General features: G+C 36.5%; 1 protein-coding gene across 1 annotated transcript in view; it reads right to left on the bottom strand.

Annotated features, from left to right (window-relative positions):
• Positions 1–20,842, bottom strand: part of LOC122809216 (probable G-protein coupled receptor 33) — a 351,141-nt gene that overhangs the window by 194,482 nt on the left and 135,817 nt on the right. The window contains exon 5 of the mRNA XM_044080526.1: positions 20,263–20,450. The gene's annotated coding sequence lies outside the window, so the exon portion shown is untranslated. The remainder of the gene's footprint in view (positions 1–20,262; positions 20,451–20,842) is intronic.

The following is a 20,842-nucleotide window of genomic DNA, read 5'->3' as shown; positions in this document are numbered from 1 at the left end:
AATCTCAAGGGATGAGCACAGCAGTGCCCAATTTACCTCAGAATTTGCAATACTTAACTGAGATGCTTCATAAAGGCCTGTCTTTTTCTTCCATAAAAATCCATGGCTCAGCCATTTCAGCTCATTACAACACAGAACCCCCCCTTCTTCTCTCATCCTCTTCTAAAGCAGTATCTCAGAGGGGCCAAAAACTTGAGACCACCCAGCAGAGCTCCAACCCCTGCCTGGGACCTTAACTTTGTATTGGAGAAACTCACTCTACCTCCTTTCGAGCCAGCTGCTACTGCAGACTTAAAATTTCTTTCCTGGAAAACAGCCTTCCTTTTAGCAATCACTTCAGCTAGAAGGATATCAGAATTACAGGCCCTTATGGCAGTGCAGCCTTTCATAATCTTTCATGCGGACAGGGTGTTACTCAGGACCAATCCATCATTCATGCCCAAGGTGGTATCCAGTGTGTCTCTTAATCAGTCCATTCAGTTGCCAACTTTATTTCCCAATCCACAGAACAAGGGGGAGCGGATTCTGCATTCATTGGATGTACACAGACAACTTAGATTCTACTTGGACAGGACTAAATCTCGAAGAAAATCTGAAAAACTGCTGGTAGCATTTGCTGCAGGGGCAGAGGGTAAGGCTATTTCAAAGCAAACCATTTCTAAATGGATAAGCCATTGTATTCATTTCTGTTATAAGCACCATAGAAAACCTATCCCCCAGGGGATCAGATCTCATTCCACCAAGGCTGCATCTACTTCAACAGACTTTCTCAGAGGTGTTCCTACCAGGGATATTCTAGAAGCTGCTACCTGGAGTTCAGTTCATACTTTCACCAAGCATTATCACTTACCAATTTTCTCTAAATCCAGAGCTTGCTTTGCCACTGCTGTTTTGCAGGGCCTTATAGCTGGTCCTAAAGCTGTATAAATCCATCCTCCCAACCATAGATTTGAGAATCTACCCAAATGTAATGACTGCAACAGTGAAACACAAAGAACATAGTACAGTTGTATACACTTACCATAAATGTGGATGTTCGAGTGTATTCACTGTTGTAGTCCTGGTTACCCTCCCTCCAGCCCCCTGTTTTTCTCTTACTATACCTCTACTTTCTTTTACTATGCTTAAAAGCCTTTTTGGTGTATTTGCTTTTGTTTGGAGGTATATTTTTGTGTTTTTAATTATATATATATATATTTTGCTCCCCATTTGGGGGGCACCTGACATCTGGGGCAAGAAAAACTGATGTAATGGCGTCGGATGCATGTTTTATACCCCTGATGATCTGACATCATGGAAGAAGGGACAGCAATTGACGCAGCACCCAAGACTTCTTTAATCAAACGAATGAGAGCAACCTGCCAGCAGATTACCTCAAATGTAATGACCGCAACAGTGAATACACTCAAACATCTATATTTATGGTAAGTGTACACAGCTGTACTTTGTCTAAGACATAAAGCTGTTGAATACCCTACTATTCTAACAATTTAGGGCCTCCCAAAGATTCATACATCTTTAAATAAACCATCTATGAGGCCTCTTGTTTGACAAAGTATGCACCCAAGCACATTCCTAGGAATATTGTGAAGGGGCAGTTTCTTAGGTATGCTAAGTTGAATGGTAATGGTCAGGCAATGTTATCTGCTTTCAGTGAACCTTCTAATGACCTGCTTAGCTGAGGTTACTCTGAGTATGAGATAGACAAAGCAAAAAATGTATGTTTTGTCCCATAGTAAAGGCTGTGCTAGACCTTTTTTCTCATCTCAGGATGATAATACCAAATGAACAGCACTGGTCCCACAGGTTAGTACATTAAGAATGAGTGTAACTTATTCTAATGATGTCAGCTCTGTATGGAATATTATTAAAAGGCACTGACATGTCTTAACCTGTGATGACAGGAATAAATCTATTCTAGGACACTACCCCAGGTTTTGTGTTAAGATCAACACCTCCCTTAAGAAAATGTTATGATATAAGCCTTTTGCTGGGAAACAGCCTGTAATGAACAGAAAAGGCAGACACCTCTGTAGATAATGTAATATGTGTCAATATGTGTTAACAACTGTGGTTTATGAACATCTCATGACAAAGCATACATATAAGCAAGATTGTTTGTGACTTGAAAGAGCTGTGACTTGGTATATCTTTGAACCTGCACAGCATGTAATAGTTTTTATATTGGTAAAACAAACAGAATGCTTAAAGACCACATTCGTGAACATATTTATATCTCCAGGAAATACAAAACGAATGCTTTATGTAAACATGTCTTAAGTGCTAAGACTACACATAAATTTAAATTTCTTGTATTACAGCTATTGAATAAGAGCATTAGGGGAGGTAATGTTAGTAATAAGACTGAATGTTTAGAAGCTAAATGAATCCTAGAAATGGAAATTGACAAGGGAAAAGGTCTGAATGAGTATGTTCTCTTAATACCTCTGCTCAGATCACGTGATCTGGACAGATAACTTCAGAATCTTTGTAGCCTTAAATAGTCTCAAGTACTATGTTAATTAGATCCAATGAAGCTGCAGGACTGGAGTGAAAGTGCTTATCTGTTTTACCTAGTGTTTTATTTTGCTGCTTTTATTTGTTTTACTGCTCTTCATTAAAAGTACTATATTTTATCTGCATCTACCATGTCTGGCTGACTACTCAGGAATTCAAAGATATTTGAATATGTATTGATCCAAGAGACTTAAACAAAGCACTTAAGCATCATCATCATCCAATGCTTAGAGTAGAAGAAGAAGCTGCTCTCATGCCAAATTCCACTGTTTTCTCAGATGCAAAAAAATCTTTTTGGCAAATTTGGCTGGATCGCAAATCTTTATTGTTAACTACATTCAGTACACATTTGGTAGATATATAGAATGCCATTTGGAATCAATTCTACCAGTAAAGTATTTCAACATTCTATTTAACAAATTTTTTCTGGTTATCCATCTACTATTATAGTAAATGGCATTATTGTCGGAGGCAATGGTGAAGATGAACATGATAGAAACCTCAGGAAAATTCTAGACTGTGCACATGATTTAAATCTAAAACCAAATCTCAGAAATGTAAATTCAAAGTGAAAGAAGTTACTTATGTGGGACATTTGTTTACCAGTTCTGGCTTACAACCAGATTCATCTAAGCAAATGGCAATACTTGAGATGCCATTTCCAGAGAATATTACATCTTTATGTTTTCTAAGTATGGTCAACTATTTAGAAAGTTCATCCCAGACTTAAGTGAGCTTTCCGCACCACTACATGAGTTCACATGCAAAAATGTAAACTGGTCCTGGTTGGAACAGCACCAAAGACCATTTGATATTCTGAAGAAGAAAATTGCCAGTGCACCCACATTGAGATATTATGATGTTCACAAACATGTAACTGTTTCTTGTGATGGTTCAAAGTACGGCCTTGGTGCAGTATGTCTTCAAGAAGGCATACTAGTTGCTTATGTGTCCAGACCTTTAACTGAAACAGAAATGCATTATGCACAAATAGAGAAAGACCTTTTGGCAGTACTGTTTGCATGTTCAAAGTTCAATGATTATACTTATGGCAGACTATCTAAATAGAGACTGACCACCAGCCACTAGTGACAATTTTGAAAACGCCAGTGTATGCAGCCCCAGCATGACTGCAACACATGATGTTAAAACTGCAAAAGTACAATTTCAGTATTGTTTACAAAAAGGTAAATACTTGTACCTTGGTGATGCTTTGTCACATGCACCCAGACAAATGACAGAGCAGTATGAAAATGAAACGGCAGACTTTGACGTTATGGAAGTCAGAAACTTTTCATCATCAAGCTTTGATGAACTAAGAAATCCAACAACCTCACACCCACTTCCTCAGAAGCTGAAAAACATTATCAATCTCGGATGGCCAACACGACAAACCAATTTACTACTTGACATTCAGCGGTATTTTCCTTACTGAGGCGAGCTCATCATGATAGAAGATGGAATCATCATGAAAGGTCTAAAAGTGGTAGTTCCTAAAGCATTACAACAAGAATATATCAACATTTTGCATTGTGGTCACCCAGGTATTGATTCAGCCAAAAGAAGGGCAAGAAGCTTTGTATTTTGGCCTTCTATGTTCAAATATATAGAGAAGGAAACTCTAGCATGTTCAATATGCAACAGCACCAAACTGCATCAACAAAAAGAACCACTTCAGCTACACCAGACAGGTTCTACATATATTTTTGAATAGAATGATCAGCATTACTTAGTGTTAGTAGACTCTTACTCATATTGGTTTGAAACTGACCTACTTCCTAACTTGACGTCCAGCATTGTCATTGCAAAATTGAAGAGACATTATTCTGTCCATGTTAGTCTTCACAAAGTCATGTCTGACAATGGTGCACAGTTTGCAAGTCAGCAGTTCAAGAAATTTGCTGAGTCTTGGGACTTTGTTCATATTACCAGCAGTGCTGAGTATCCACAGTCCAGTGGGTTAGGTGAAGGTGCAGTTCAGAGTGCAAAACATTTGTTAGAGAAATCCAAGAGAGATGGGACTGATGTTTTCCTTAACTTACTTAATCTCAGAAACATTCCTTGAGGCAACTTGGTTGGTTCACCTGCTCAGAGATTGATGTCCAGACAGACTAGAACAACTCTACCAATTATTAAACAATTGTTAGTACCAAATGTAAAGATCAAGAGAGTGGTCAAGGCTCAGCTTTCGCAAAACACCAGTCAGAAAAAACGTACTACGATGAGACCAGTAAATCCCTTAGACCATTACTACAAGGAGAAGCTGCGAGAATGCAAACATCTAAAGGATATGACCGAGTGGGAATCATGAAGAATATTTGTGAGGAACCGAGATCTTACATCATACAATCAGAAGGAATGGATTTCAAACAGAATGAAAGACATGTGTTACCTGTCTCTGAACCAGTGACTCAGCCTGTTCCAATGACTCTAATTCACAGAGTGACTCTACATCTGTTCGAATTCAAAAGGACAGTGTACTTCCTTCAAATAATGTTGATGTAATCCCTGATGTTCCAGTAGTGAAAATATCCCCAAATACTGTCTCTGTTGCTAAACCCAGTCAGAATTTCTATGTTACCCGATCAGGTAGAATTTCCAGACCGAATCCAAAATACACAGCGACTTGGACTTGAACTCGGTTTTGTTTGTTAAGATGATGATAAATTGTTTAGCTCTCAAAATGTCTTTGTTCTCATTATTTTGCATGTCAAACAAAATTAAAGAGGGAGGATGTAGATCAGTGTGTACATTGCACCTAGTCAGCTACCATAGTCAGAGAGCATGTACATATAAGTTACTGAGCACATGCAAGATCAGTGCCATTTTGTATAGTATACCTCTCAACCTGGAAACCTCAAAAATCTGGACAAAGGCCCATGAGAAATAGGTACAAATCTGTATGCTGATTAACATAAAATTTGCGTACATAATTATGTAACCCCACCCAGCCCAATGGAATTGTAGGATAAAAACTTTTAAATGCAAACTGAAGAACAAAATATGATCATGAAACACAAAATAAACAGAATAGTGTTTTATTTATATTAATATTTGAACTTGTTGACAGAATAACAGATCTTGCATTGTATGAATTTTCTTAAGGATAAAATCTGAAATGAAAATCAGATGTTATGTCTGCTGCCTGCCATTATTATCTAACTTCAGTCCTGAAAGATCTGCTACAGCCAGTGATTTGCCAGAAAACTACAATTTGATAAGAAATGCTTTTCAATCTCTTAGAGCAAGAAATCTGGACACAAATAATGGGGGACAAATAAAGTCACAGAAATAATCAATGAGTACCAGTGACACTTTTTAAATACTGCTCTTAAAACTTATTATGCTGTTGACAGAATAACAGCTTTTGCATAGCATGAATTTCCTGAAGGATGAAGAAGCAACTAGGACAAGTCATTTACTCTGACTAATGAAATGTAATGTCTGCTGCCTTAGTGCCTTGCAGTGTATATATTCTAGACATTCTGTGAAAATCTAGTGTTGACTTGAGCTACGGTGTTTGTAACTTTGTGGTATGTAAGTGGTGGTATTAGTTGGCCTGGCAGGAGGGTGTGTGAAGTGATACTTTAACTCTTCCATGGGATAGAAGTATTTGTTTTTTCACCTTCTTTTATTTAACTACATTGCATAATGATACAATGTATTCATATTGTCTACCTTTTTGATGTCATATCTTAACAATCAATAAAAATAATTAGAAAAAATAGTTGAAAATACCTCATTTATTCTAGTATAAGTACATTCAAACTAATTGAAGTCACATTTCATAATCTAAAATTTGCAGCACACCTTTGTTACTTGAACTACTAAAATCTAGGACTCACACTGCAAACATTTATGACTGGCTTTGGTAAAATTGTTACTGCTAGTACTTATATTCTTTCATGTCTTCCAACTATTTTATATATCCCAAATCTTGCCCCCAAATTTCAAACATATCCTGCACTCAGAACTAAAGCAGACATCTCACAAAACAAAAAGTCTAATTCGCCTCCACTCACTTAGCAAGAGCACTTCTGATTATAGCACTCATATCACATTAGTGATTAGAATATGACCGATATCCAAATATGATACACATGTAAAAAAAATATTGCATCCAAATACTCCCAAATGCACATTTAATGCATACTGCAATGACACTGAGAACCTCAGAGGCTGTGATCCCCCTATTTCCAGCTTCCAAAATCCCACACACTAACAATTACTATGGTGACTCAGTATTTTTTTTCCAAAGGACCCAGATAATGCAACAGCTTTTCAAACCCCTTTCAAAAATTTATATTAGACAGACTTTCCAGATATGCCCTTAAATCTTTTTTAGACTTAACTTGGACCTCTAAATGCTCTTGTGGCATAACCTACTCCCAATTAATAATAATAGATATAGTCTAAGAAGAAGAGAAGCTATGAAGCATAGTTATAAGAGGTTACTAGGCTAATGGCCCTGGGGTCCTTACAAGCCTAGTAAAGAATTTATCAAGAGTGACAGTACATGCTCCTTTCACACAAAAATGTATACATGATAAAATTAACCAAAAACTGTAATTGTTACACAAATTAAATAAGCAACAGAGTGACAGAAATACATGTGTTCCACTAAAGAATATGACGGGCTCGACTATCACAAGGAAACTGAACTGGCCACCTCTCACACATATATAAAAGCAGTTTCATCAACAACAACTGTAAAATGTAACCAATTATATCTCACAATAACCACTCAAAGAACTGTGAAGATATGGCTCATTCACAAAGGATAATGAATTTTCCATCAGGAAATGGACTATTGCAAACACGAAATATAAAACAGTCAGATCAGTGAAGAAACTACAATATGTTCTCCACTAGCACAATGTGTGCATTTATGTTATTAGTCATTTCACTTTGTGTTCCACTTCCACAAAAGCATAGAGTCCATGCAATAAAAATCTCAAATCTGAAGAAAATGGCCATTCTTGATTTTGCAAAAATAAAAACAAAACTACACAGACCCCAAAATACCTTGTCATCAAACGGCACACATTTACATTTTGCACATTCGAGCTACATTGCATATAGACAAACTAAAATAAAAAAATGTATGGCAGATCCAATGAATAAATATCCTTATACACAATAAAACACTGCTGAATGCTGATTTGTAAGGTACCCACTCCATACTTAATGGCTATTACAACAAATATAAAATGCGAGCATCACTCGTTCCTGTCAACCAGTGACTATAAAACACCAGCAGATAGTCATTAATTTCAACACACCTGGTTAGAAAAAAGCTCTCCAGCTTCAAATAAATTCCAGCATCTCATTAACACTTCTAACATCACCAACGATATTCTCTGACACTCTCTGACTGTGTGATGTGCACTTACTCACTGAAGAAAGCTTAAAACTGGTCCGACTCTGCAGCGCAGCTCAACTGCTGCACTTTAAGTAGTAATGTGGCAGGTTACAGCTCATTTTTTTAATTTAATTTAAAACAAAAATGTGTGCTATTTCTTGACTGACTGCTAGTGCTACTGCTATCTTAAATCTAGCCAGGCAGTCCAGGGTTCTTGATATTACACAAAGAAAAATTAAACTATAAATAATCCACCATGTTGTTGTTGCAACTAGCAAGTGTGCAAGGCAAGCCGTTAAAGCCATCAGCCAGAGCCAAGAGTACAAACCCCCTCTAGCCCTCACCTGAGTTCAAACAGGCTGGCATCTGCTTCGGACGCTGACGTCATCGCCCATGCCCCTGCATGTGATGACATCAGCAACTGCTTCTCCAAAAAAAAAAAAAAATGAAAAATGAAAAAGCCTGGGAAAATTGAGAATTAAAGGGGCCACTTGGGAATTCATGACCCCCCATTATTTTGTCCTCAAAACCGGTAAACACCGAGGAATTCGGTGCGGTTGAGAGGTATGCTGTATAGCCATTCAGTGTGAGTGCTATCTTGAATGGAGATGCATGTGTGAGTGTGTTAGAAGTAATGAGTTATTCAGTAAGCATATGAAGCTGCCTCCTACTCAACTCCAAGAAAACTAAGCTACTACTCTTTTCACCAACACGAAATCACATCCCCCTAAATTTCACTATTACTTCCAATAACAGTACTAGTATTTATCCAGACACCACCACAACATTATTAGGAATTACTATAGACAATAATCTTAATTTTGAAAATCACATTAACTCTACCATAAAATCTGTGAACAAAAAAATAGGTAGCTTATACAGAATCAAACCCTTTCTTACTCCTGCCACTAGAATTATCCTAGCCAGAACTCATCTGATCTCTACTTTACTTTATGCATGCCCTATTTATACCAATCTCTCAAAAAAAAAATCTCAATAAACTAGTTATATGCTACAATAACATTGCTAGATTTGCTACCGGATCCCCATTCAGGACACATCATTGCCTTAATCTTAGACAACTGGGTTGGCTTGAACTTCCCAATCAGATTCAACTAAAACAACTTATAATAGCTCACAAAACCCTGTACCAACCCACAAAAACCCCAATACTCAATAGCCTTATTACCCCTTATTATAACCTTAAACATCTACGGTCTTCTAAAAAACGTTTGATCAACACCACTAGACCCAATAACTCTGCAGGAGACTGCTTGTTCTCCAACTCAGTAGGAAAAGTATGGAATAAATTACCCTCAGACATCTCATCTCTGACTTCTCTCCCTCTGTTCAAAAAAAATCTCAAAAAGTATCTTAATAAAAAATGGTTATGCCCCTGCACTAACCCAGACTAACCCTGTTTTTTCCTTCCCTGTCATCCTTCCTTCCCCCTGAACCCAATTACATCCAATAACTCAGTAGGGGACTCTCAGCTGCTCAACTTTCCACTATGATTTGGAATAAAAGACCCACTGCCTACTTACCCTAATGTCTCTCCCTTTCCTTCATAAGAGTATCCCTGCCTCTCTTTCATAACAGTAACTATTCTACTTCCTCTATGAAAATAATCTAATCCTTAAACTCTTCCTATACTATCCCTGATACCTTTCCTATATTTCCTTCATCTCTGTTCACATTTATTATCATTTCATTTAATATGTTTTTATAATGAGGATTGTGCTAAGCACATCACACAGTAACTGATTTTCTATATTTCACATGTGTGTAAAGAGTACTCTGTTATGAACATCACATAGCCTGTTACTTTTACTCACTTAAAAAGTAATCTCAAAAAAAAAAAAAAAAAAAAAAAATTCCTGTTTCTATTACATCTGCATTTATTTTTATTGTTACACTTTATTAATTGATGTACTAATAATTTGGAGCTTTTCTCCCCGGGCCTCTACTGAAAATGGACATATATCCAGCTAGACTAGCCCGGTCAACAAATGTAAAATAAAATAAATAATAATAAAATAAAGTTCGAAGTATATGTTCCAGTTACAGCTCCTAAAGTGTTTATGAACAATAAATTACTTGAACCCATCTTGTTTTCTCAGTGTCTCATTTGAATACATGAGACATGTGACATGGATCTCCAGATCAAAAGGGAACTGTAGGGGCATCTTTCTGCCTGTCATCACTTTGAACAGGGATACACCCCTTTTACTACTGGGTATTGATCTGGTTCCCATCAGAATGTAGGTAAATGTTTTACCCAATCGTTTCCTTTTTCAATGCACATATTTTTTAGTCTGTCCTTTAAAGTTCTGTTCATTCTTTCCACTATCCGATTTGATTGTGGATGTTATGGTGCATGGAATCTTTGTTGAATTCCTAACATATTCATAGATTCATAGATTCATAGATTAGTACTAAGCTAACTGCTCTTGTGAGCCTTGTCTGATTCTATCACCCTGGGCCACCCCCAGTGACAAAAAATGTTTTTCCAAAGTGCTTCTGCTGTTACTTTGGCTGTCATACCCTTGGTCATTTTGAAAATACTTCTACTACTACTACCATCAAATAGCAATATCCTTTTGCCAGAAGCAGTGGCCCTGCATAGTCAATTTGTATACCCCTGTGCAACTATGACTTTTTACATTTTGCGTTTGTCTGAAGACATATCAGACATTCATCCTGCACTATGTTACACAATTTCTTTCAGACTTGGATTCCAATACTTTTCTTTTATTACTGGTTATAACATTTCCATCTCTATATGTACCAGAATTTGGTGGTTAAATCTCAATAGCTGTTTTGCTATTTGATATAGAATGTAAGGTAAGTATAGCCCTTTCTGTGCATGAAAAAGATAGAAATGCCTGTTTACCCCATTGCTGACTAACTCACATTGGTCCAATTCTTTTGGTATTCCCTCCACCTTTTGGAGCTTTCCAAATCTGCATCTATTTTCCCCCTTCTCTAGGGACCACAATTTGGAGAATTGGGGTTCCCCTTCAGTTTCTTCAGGGTATAAAGGCTCTCCCTTTTCAGCAGCTTCCTTTGCTTTGGCATCAGGTAAAGCATTTCCTCTTGCATCTTCATTGTTTGCCTTTAGGTGGGCTCTTAGTTTTAAAATATTGAATTGTCCCTGCATCTGATACTTTTGCATCAGTTTCCATATATCTTGTAAGATGGGAGCATGCTTTAAAGGTTTTCCTGCACTATCAACAAACTATCTCCATGCCCATATCACCAAATGTAGTCTTAATGAATTTACCACATAGACACTGTCACTGCAAATGTTTATTGGATGGAAACACCGCAAAACATATCTGACAGCTTACAATTCTGCCCTCTTTGCTGACATGTATCCTGGTAGTTTGACCAGAATTGGTTGTCTCCCTTTTTTAGTGTCGCTATTGTAAATCCAGTGTAATATTTCCTGTCTTTACAGAATCGGGTTCCATCTACATACACACTCAGAATGTGGTGGTCATGATCTGCTTTTAATGGTGACTTATCTGTTTTTTCCACATCTGACATGCAATCATGCAGCTTTCGTTCATATTCAATAAAATTGGATAGGTAATTCTTGTCCCCTGTCTCTATGTGTGCATTTCTTGTACTGAACGTAGCCAGCCATTTTGAAAAAATGGTTTAACTAACCCCCTCAGTGAATTTGTTCATCTCATTGTTTTTTACCAGAGTTTTTATTGTCTGATGTGGAGCTTGTATTATGACTCCTGAAACCATTGTTAACTATTCTGTCTGTTTTATTCCCCAATAAACGGCCAAAAGCTGCCGAAAGCATGCATGATAGCCTTTTTCCATCGGAGTCATTTTTCAACTGCAAAAGGTAATTGGTCTCAATCAGCTCTCCCTTCCTGGATATATCCCATGAGGCCATGTTTGCAATAGTACTACTGAAAGTGTGCCTTTTCCTGCTGCTGCTTATAAAATAAAAGGTAGGTTATTGACGAGAGCTATTAGCTCTGCTGAATGTGCTAACTTATGCTTTAGCATCTTTAGTGCCTCTTCTTCAATGCACCTCCACTTTTGTGCTACTTCACCTTTTTGTTCTGACTGCATTTTATAGAGGGGAGCTGTAGCCACTGCATAATCCTCTATAAATTCTCTGTTGTAATTCATAATTCCCATAAATTGTATAAAAAAAAAGGTTTTGGCAGCTCCAGAATTCCTCGCACCCTTTCTTTATAAGGAGTCCTCCCTATTGGTCAGATAATAGTACCTAGAAATGCAACGTATTGTGACATTAACTGAATTTTCTCTTTGTTTACTTTAAAGCCTACCTTTTGCAGTACCTCTAGAACATTTTAGCTGTTGTATGTGTAGTTTTACCATCTCTGACTGGATCAAAATGTCATCAGTATAATGTATAACCCTGTCATCCTTGCTCATGTCCTGTAAGATTGTCCCCACTATCTGATGGAAAATGCCAGGACTATTTTGAAGACCCTGTGGTAATCTAGTCATAACATATTGCTGATTTTCAAAGGTAAGGGCAAACTGTGGCCAATACTTTTTCTGAAGTGGTACTGCAAAAAATCCATTTACCAGGTTTATCCCAGTAAACCACTGACTCTCTGGTTTTATCTGAACAGCTAAGTCCAGAACTCCAGGGTATTAGATGCACTCTTGGTTGTGTGTACTGATTCACCTTTCAGAGATCTATTACCAAACAGTAACATCTTTATATCTTTTATTTTATCTGGCCAGAGTGGCAAATTTGTTGGACTATGTCCCTTTTGGATTATGCCTGCCTATTCTGATTCTAAAATGCATGTTTTCATATCAGCTGCTACTTCAGCCAGAATTGGGTACTGTTTTAAGAAAGGAGGGAAGAAGTCCCTCTAGCTTCCTACCCTGACTGGTACTTCTAATTTTCCACAATCTGTTTTTGATTTTGCCCATAGGGTCTGAAATATTGTGTTCTTGTTCCTGATAGGCATCATCCTCATCCGCTGCTTACACAGGACATTGTAATTCCTTCGACCCAGCTTGTCTTTTCTTGTGGTCTGGATTATAAGGAGGATTTTCCCAATATTCCACTGCATATACATTTCCATTATCACGTTGTTGTTTTTTACAATTTCCCCTTGCCTTATTGAAAAATGTTTGATTCTCAGTTCTATTATCCTGTGACTTTTGCTTTTCTTTTCCTTTTCCGTTTTTTTTATTTTCTGGTTTCTTAGCTTATATTCCCTTCTCTAGCTGTTTATTTTTCCATTTCTTATAACTGAACTTTAAACCCTATTGCACAAGAATCTTTGTGGCATCTTTTAGAGTTATTATTGGTTTAAACATTAATATAGGTGATGGTATTTTGTGTTGTATTGATGTCATTTCATTATACATGTATTCTATATGACATGGGTATAGAATATGTTAGAGAATATCTTAGCAAATTTAACAAGTTGGAAGGCAGGTTTGTAAATATGCTGTGCACGTTATTAGAACTTGTGTTAGAAAGCAATTTCTTTAAATTTGGGAATGTGTATTACAAACAACTTTCGGTAGTTGCTAGAATGGCTCCGGTATATGCCAACTTGGTCATGGCCAGTTGGGAACAGAACATTCTTAAAAACCATCCATTATATAACATAGTGACTTTTTATAGAAAATGTATTTATTGAAAGAGGTTATGACAATAAATTTATTAAAGAGGTTGCACAGGAACTGACAATTCAAAGGAAGTTAAAATGCTTAGGCTAATGAAAGTTAAGCCTATATTAAGATCGCACATTAACTCCGATACTTCATTATATAATACAAAATCAAATGAAGACACATTAGGTACAGCATACAATTTTCCATTTCCTTTACCCATTTCTACCGATAGCAGTGCATTAAGAAGAATTATGGAAGCTAACTGGAAAATCATTTTAGGTAATAATCAAATGACAGAAGTATTAGGACCAAAACCTTTATTTACTCACAAAATTTCAGTTAACATCAAAACTATATTAGAAAGAAAGAATGATAATGACCCTTATAAGAAGATTCAGCTTGAGACTTTTAAATGTGGACAGTGTAAATACTGTTGGTTTATTAGTAATACATCTAATATTTTTATTGCAGCAGTTAATAAGACCATTGATGCACAAGGTAGATATAACTATAATTCTTGTGGTGTAGTATATGTAGCATGTTGTTCTACATGCCCACATTTCTATGTGGGGAAAACAGTTAGAACAGTGGTTTCCAAACTTTTTTGAGTTTCGTCTCCCTTGCTGAATCCAGGGTTCCCAATGCCCCCCCCCGTGACGTGCATAAAGTGCGTATGATTACTATATTTTATTTTTGACAAATAAAATATTAGTATTATCTATCCAAAGCAGAGACTAATGTAGAATACATTCTATAACTATTCTAACAGATACCAAAATGCATAAATGCCAAATAAATGATATCTCTATGAGCTAAAAAGTCATAATGAGAACAATACTTTGTATATGCAAGTCAAGATTTATGCTAAAATGCCACTGACATAATCCTACACCACTTACACCAGGTAACACATAGCAATAAGCTTGCTGAGTTACATACAAAAACTATACATGACTACCCACTAACGTTACTTCAAGAATACATCATCTACTTGTTGCTCCCCTCTGGGTATCCACTTGCAGCAAAAGTTGTACACGCCCCAAAGAACTCAGCAAAGGAGTCAGTTTTTTTAAGTGACAGACATAAACATGAGTCAGCATGTCTGTCAAACTGCAGTCCCATTTTAGAAAAGCCTACAGGTGAGTCAGCTGCTGTCACAAAAGAATAATGCATACTTATCCATCAGACCAGAATGCCATGAGCTTGAAGTCCAAACCTCAGTTTTCAACGTCATTATCAGTCCATTCTTTTTGACGTTCTAGACTTAGGAAAGTCCTGAATTTTGACTTCTGAGTTTTTGATCTCATCCACACTGAAATATCAGCATAACTTGCAGTTATGTTGATGATTGCCCCTGCAAACAGAACAGCTGATGCTTGGTACTATGTGGCTGATTTAATTAATTACTTAATGGACAAAGAAACTCGCTTGCTATCATTCATTCATTCATTTGTTCATTTTCTTATTTTTCTATTTAAAAGCTAATTCAGTTGTCAGTGGTGGGGCTATCCCCACCCCTTCTCTCCCAGTACACCCAGATGACAAAACCACAGCAGTAACTGAAAATTGCGCTCTGAATAATGGATTGAATTTGTGAACATTCAGTGAACTGCAACTATTTTAGGATGCTACAGGAAGCTTTCAATGTCAGATTACCACAGACTGAACAGAAGGTGACTTATGGCAAATAATACTATCACAAAAGAAATGAATATTGCGAACACTTTATCTGACAGTATTGCACCCCAGATCACCCAGGTGATGAAACCCCTTTCAATAAGATATCAAAAGAATAGAGAAGTACCATTACCACTACTAGAGGAAAGTTGCTGTTTCCAGTGAACTGAAGTGAAATGCAGCAGTCATGATCATCACTCATACAAGACATAACTCAACAGGGCAATCACTGTCAATGTGAGGGAACAGTCCTCAGAAACTCACCTTACTTTCTCAGTGTTCCATAAATGTAAATAAGAAATGTCATTTTAACATAAGTTCCAATGCCTCATACAAAATCAATATTTATAACCTTAATAGCAACTCTAGTAGTTCTAGATTCCCCTGCCTCATAGATAAAAAATAACACCTGTTATGACAAGCAAAGATGGGATATGGTTTGCCCTCATAGGACTGTTAAACCAAGGAAATTATTATTATTTTTATTTGTAACAGGAACTTAAAATCCAACCCACACTGACAAAACACTTAAAGTAATAAAAATGCTAGAATATATGTCATGTTTGTGGGACTGTACCTTAAAAAAATCCATATTTTGTAAATGGGAAAATCCTGTCTGAGCATTACATGCTGAAAAATCATTCTTATCCAGTCAATAATAAGTAAATATTTCACAGTCGTCCAGACAGGGGTCCAAGGAAGTAAATTTTGTGAGAAGAAATATCCAGGGAATTGTTATGGCTAGGCTTGTATAGGCCTTAGGGCCGATAGCCTAGTACCAACCTATGAACTTATGAACCTATGAACATCCTTCTGTGTGTGCTGGCAAACCATATGTTATACTTTCTGTAGTTTCTAATGTCTTGGTATAACTTTTCTGTGTATGTAACTTTTATTCTTTTGGAGCCACTGTCTCATGCCTCTGTGCAAAATGGGCTCTGGCTCACCTGAACAATGGTAGTAAGCAATTTGAAAAAATAAATAAATGCTGTCACTAAGCAATTACATAGCTGCAATTAATTCATTTTTTGCAAATGCTCTATACAGTAGTGTTACAGAATTTTTTAAGTATTCAGACTTACCAGTGTTCCATTTGATAAAGCACAAATTGCAGACAATCTACTCCTATAGACTGTTTTCTTCTATACCCAGTACACATCCATTTAATTTGTAGTTAGAGTTCATCCCATTTTGTTTTTATTACTTTTTTATGTGAAGTTGTTACTCCTTTGTGTTATTTTTTGACAAAAGTATGGACATATCTTACTCAAGGGTCACCTTAAAAGACAACACTGGAAGGTGGCATCTATATAATTGATCAATTGCTTTCTTCAAAAATCAGGGATGCTGGAAATGTGTGAGCTCTTTGCTCATTTCTGACAGGCTGGTAGCCCTGATGGAGCTGACACGCACGTGATGACATCAGTTCAAACAGAGCGAAAATTTAAAAACAAAAGAAAAAAATCGTACATGAAGGGTATTAGTTCGTGGCACCCCTGTGAGGAAGCCACAGATCCCCAGGGTGCCGCAATGCACACTTTGGGAACCCTTGAATTAGAAGATTAGGAAAGAAAATATACGAACAACCATTGGCTATCCGGAAGAAGGATCAAAATAATGCTTTAGCTAAGCATTTGCTAGTATGTGAAAAATTTAGAAAATTTGAGTTAGTTTTGGATTATGTCATTATTAATTATCTAAGTGGGAATTTTAATGTCATTTCAGAATGTGAAGAAGCCGGATGGCAGATTCGGCTCAAAGCAGACAGAAGACTGGGTCTCAATGAATATATTAATTTAAAGTGTATTTTACTGGTGAAGAAATTATAATATGTATTTTTTTACACGTTTTTAATATTTTTTTACTTATTTTTTCACATATATATCTTAGGTATTTTACTAGTCTTCTTTACAATACATTACATATTTAATTATATAAACAATTTGAAATGTATATATGTTTACTGCTGGTTTTGCACAAAAACTTGTTTCCACTTACAAACAATTCTATGTTTTATTGGATGAATAAGAACATGTAATTGTATTCATTAATGAACGCTTGCTTGATTGTGATTAGTGGAAGTTGGTCACATGGTTTTAAATGTACTATTTTTAAATGGGTATTTGAACTATTTTTGTGTTCTGCAGAAGTTCTAATACATATTAAAGGATGAAAATGATAAATACTGCATCCGTGGCTCACCATTCTTTATCTTTGGTTTTTAGTTTTTTGTTTTTTTTGCCTTTTCATGGTTTTATTTTTCCCATAGCATCTGAAATTCTTGTTCTGTGGTGCCCCATATATCCTTCTGTTCATTTGTCAGGTACACTACCCTGTTTCCGTTACTCTCTATCAAGTTAACTTGTACTGTCATACACTTACAGCCACTGCCCACTTACTTTTCATCTTTTGTCTTCCACAAAATACGGTTAGAGAACTTTGTTACTATTTTCAACTTGTTCATGATATCCATCCCTATTATGGTGGTCCCACAATTGGGATGCATCAAAAATGTTCCTGTTACAGGATCCTCATACTGATCAAATCTAACTTATACAGGCTGACTGCCTACTACAATACATGCACTGCTATTAAAACCTGAAATTAAAGTTTTCTGTCTTGGATCCATCCTTAACCTTCTGCTTGTTACAGAGTCCACCACCCTGTGTCTATTAAGACATTTTTCCATGGCATCCCCTCCACCCAAACATTGGTTAAAGGCTGACCATTGTTCCCTTACTTAAAAGATGCTAAGTAAATTATTTGGGCAAGGGGGTACACCCCTATTGTGAATCTTTATCATCCACTATATTTCTAGGGACATCTCTTATGACACAGATATTGTGCTCTTGTGCCTGATAGGCATCATCCTCATCCATTGCATACACAGGACACTGTAATTCCTTAAACAAAGCCTGTCTTTTCTTGTGGTCTGGATTATAAGGCAGATTTCCCCTATATTCTACTGTATATACATTTCCTTCATTATTGTATTGTTGTTTTTTTTTAATTTCCCCTTGCCTTATTGAAAAATGTTTGTCAATACTATCATCCTGTGACTTTTGCTTTTGTTTTCCTTTTCCACTTTATTTATTCTCTGGTTTCTTAACACATATTCCCTTCTCTATCTGTTTATTTTCCATTTCTTATAATGAAAACATTCTTGCTTGACATATACAAGTTTTTTACAGAAAAAAACATGTCACCTTTTTTTTTTCATCAGGGCTTCCTGATGTTGGATGGGCTGACACCACTCGTGGTCTGTCCCTTCTTTTATCCTCCCATCTACCTCTTTCTCTTCCATGTCCTACTACTCCTATGATTTCAAAACCATCATCATCAGTGTCTAGTGATAAAATGTGATGTTTGAAAATGTCTCCATCGTCACTCATGACCCTTCCTCTTATCAACTTGTGAACATATTGTTTTAATGTGTCAGAAGTTTCTTCACAGATACATTTAATGTCACCCAGAACTCCCTTTACTTGCTCCAAAAATGCACGTATTAATCTTTTCCTTATTGCTGCTTTTTCCATTTCCCTGTCATCTATGAACAATTTGAAAAGCCAACTTAAAATGTTCTGCCTGTTCTAACATTCTGTCAGAAACTGTAATGTTAAAATATTCTGACAACAGAGTTGTCAGAGTTTATCCCTGTGAATATGCTAGGAGCACAGCTGCCATACTATTTAAATTTGAATCAATATTACAGTTATTAGCAACAATGAAAGTCTTGTAACATTTTGGAATAAATACTAAAAAAACTTGTTTTAAAGAATCATTCCATGCATTGCCAGCTGTATATGATAACCAATCTTCAAATGTTAACATATTGTAAACAATGCCTTTTTATCATTCCACTGAGGTTATCATCTGTAACAGAGGAGATTGCTGGTATATATAAGCTGAAGTGCCTATCACTAGTTGTATGTTCTCAGGTTTAATAGTATCTGAAACTCTTAAGTTCCTGTAACTGTTTTTGTAATTCTGCATCTGATGCTTTGCATTCTTGTAATTGTTTCTGTAAATGCCTTACTTTTATGTGTAATTCTGCCTATAGGACTTCCTGTCCTTTTTGGACTAACTCTAGTCTCAGTGTTTCTGTTTCATGTCCCCTACCTAATTGAGCCTTGGTGGCAGCATGTATTGCTGCTTCAGCACTTTCCAAAATTGCATTAACATCTTATGCATGTTTTCTGACTTCTACATCATGCTTTTTTAACAATTCTATTTGTTTTTCATTAATCTTTTTTAAATTGTCTTCCTGCTCTTCATCTGAAAGTTCCTTCTTGTTAGTAATATCATCCCACTGCTGACAGTAAGTCTTAAACATTTCTGCCATCTCTCTAAACTCTAAACTTTTGTTTTTATCTATGAATAATTGAAATGCCCTATAAAAGGTGGAGACTGGCATTACAAAATGACCTTTTGTTTCACATACCACGTCTAACCTGCCCTGTGTAAATTTGGGTCTATATCATATGCGCGAATCCCACAAATTGCGAACCCTCATAATATTGAATGTACCGGACCTCAAACTTCCTATTGTGGGGGCTGCACCCACCACACCCCCTGCTAAATATATATTCCAACTTCGAGATCGCACTACAGTGAAGAAAGGGCAAACATCCCATTTTTCACTGTACCGCGATCTCAGAAAAATCACTTTGTGGTCCGGTAAGTTTGATATTGTGAGTGTTCACAATTTGTGCGATTTGCTCATATGATATAGACCCTGTAAATTTTGCTATTATTATTTGCAACATAGTTTTATGACATATTACACAGAATCTAGGATATTTATTACCACAGTTTATATATTCAACATGTGTTCTATACTTTTGCAAATATTGATCATAACTCTGTATCCATTTACAAAGATAAACTTTGCCACTTTTACTAGTACTAAACAATACTTTGTTACTTATAACATTGCCTCTGACTTGCTCATACCTTGGTGTAATAATGTCCAAACTTTACTTGGTGTTTGACTTAAGTCTATTGCCACAGTATGTGGGTAATCTATGCTTAAGTCCTTGATGGAATCCATGTTATTTCAGAAAGAGGCTTACCTTATTTTAGAAATGGCTAGCAGGTGATCAGGCTGCTGAGTGAAACTGAAACCTGGAAACTCCCTCTCTGTCAAAAATGATGGTGAAATGTCTTGGAGCAGATGCAAAGATGAAATCACGGCTTCACCGTAACTTGGAAGACCTGGATATTGCTGAGCTCATCAATGCCAACTGTAATGATGTTGGTGCTAATGGAATAAGCAAGTGTTTGTCATAATGAACTTGTACGACTTTGATAAACATTATTACAATTCAGATCTAGTCTGGCTCGCCACTGTTAAAAAAGAAAACAACAGACTATGACACTCTACAACTGTATTTGTACTTGATGTGATAGTTACTAATACAACTGACAAAACACTACTGTCAAGATATTAACATTTTTTTTATAACATGGATTATTGACATATTCACTGCACTTTCTCAAACATCTCTGAGTTCATGGTCAAGTGTCCAGTTAAGCAGTTGTTTTTACACAGTCTATGTTTATGGATGGTTTCTTCTGATAAATCCTGCTGAAACATTCTTGGCCTATCTGTGGCTTTTCTGTGGACCACACCACTTGTGAATGTTGTGAGCC

The sequence above is a fragment of the Protopterus annectens genome, chromosome 8.part0, assembly GCF_019279795.1.
Source record: "Protopterus annectens isolate FY-2018-M chromosome 8.part0, PAN1.0, whole genome shotgun sequence".
Lineage (NCBI taxonomy): Eukaryota > Metazoa > Chordata > Ceratodontiformes > Protopteridae > Protopterus > Protopterus annectens.
This window is presented reverse-complemented; position numbering and strand designations above follow the sequence as displayed.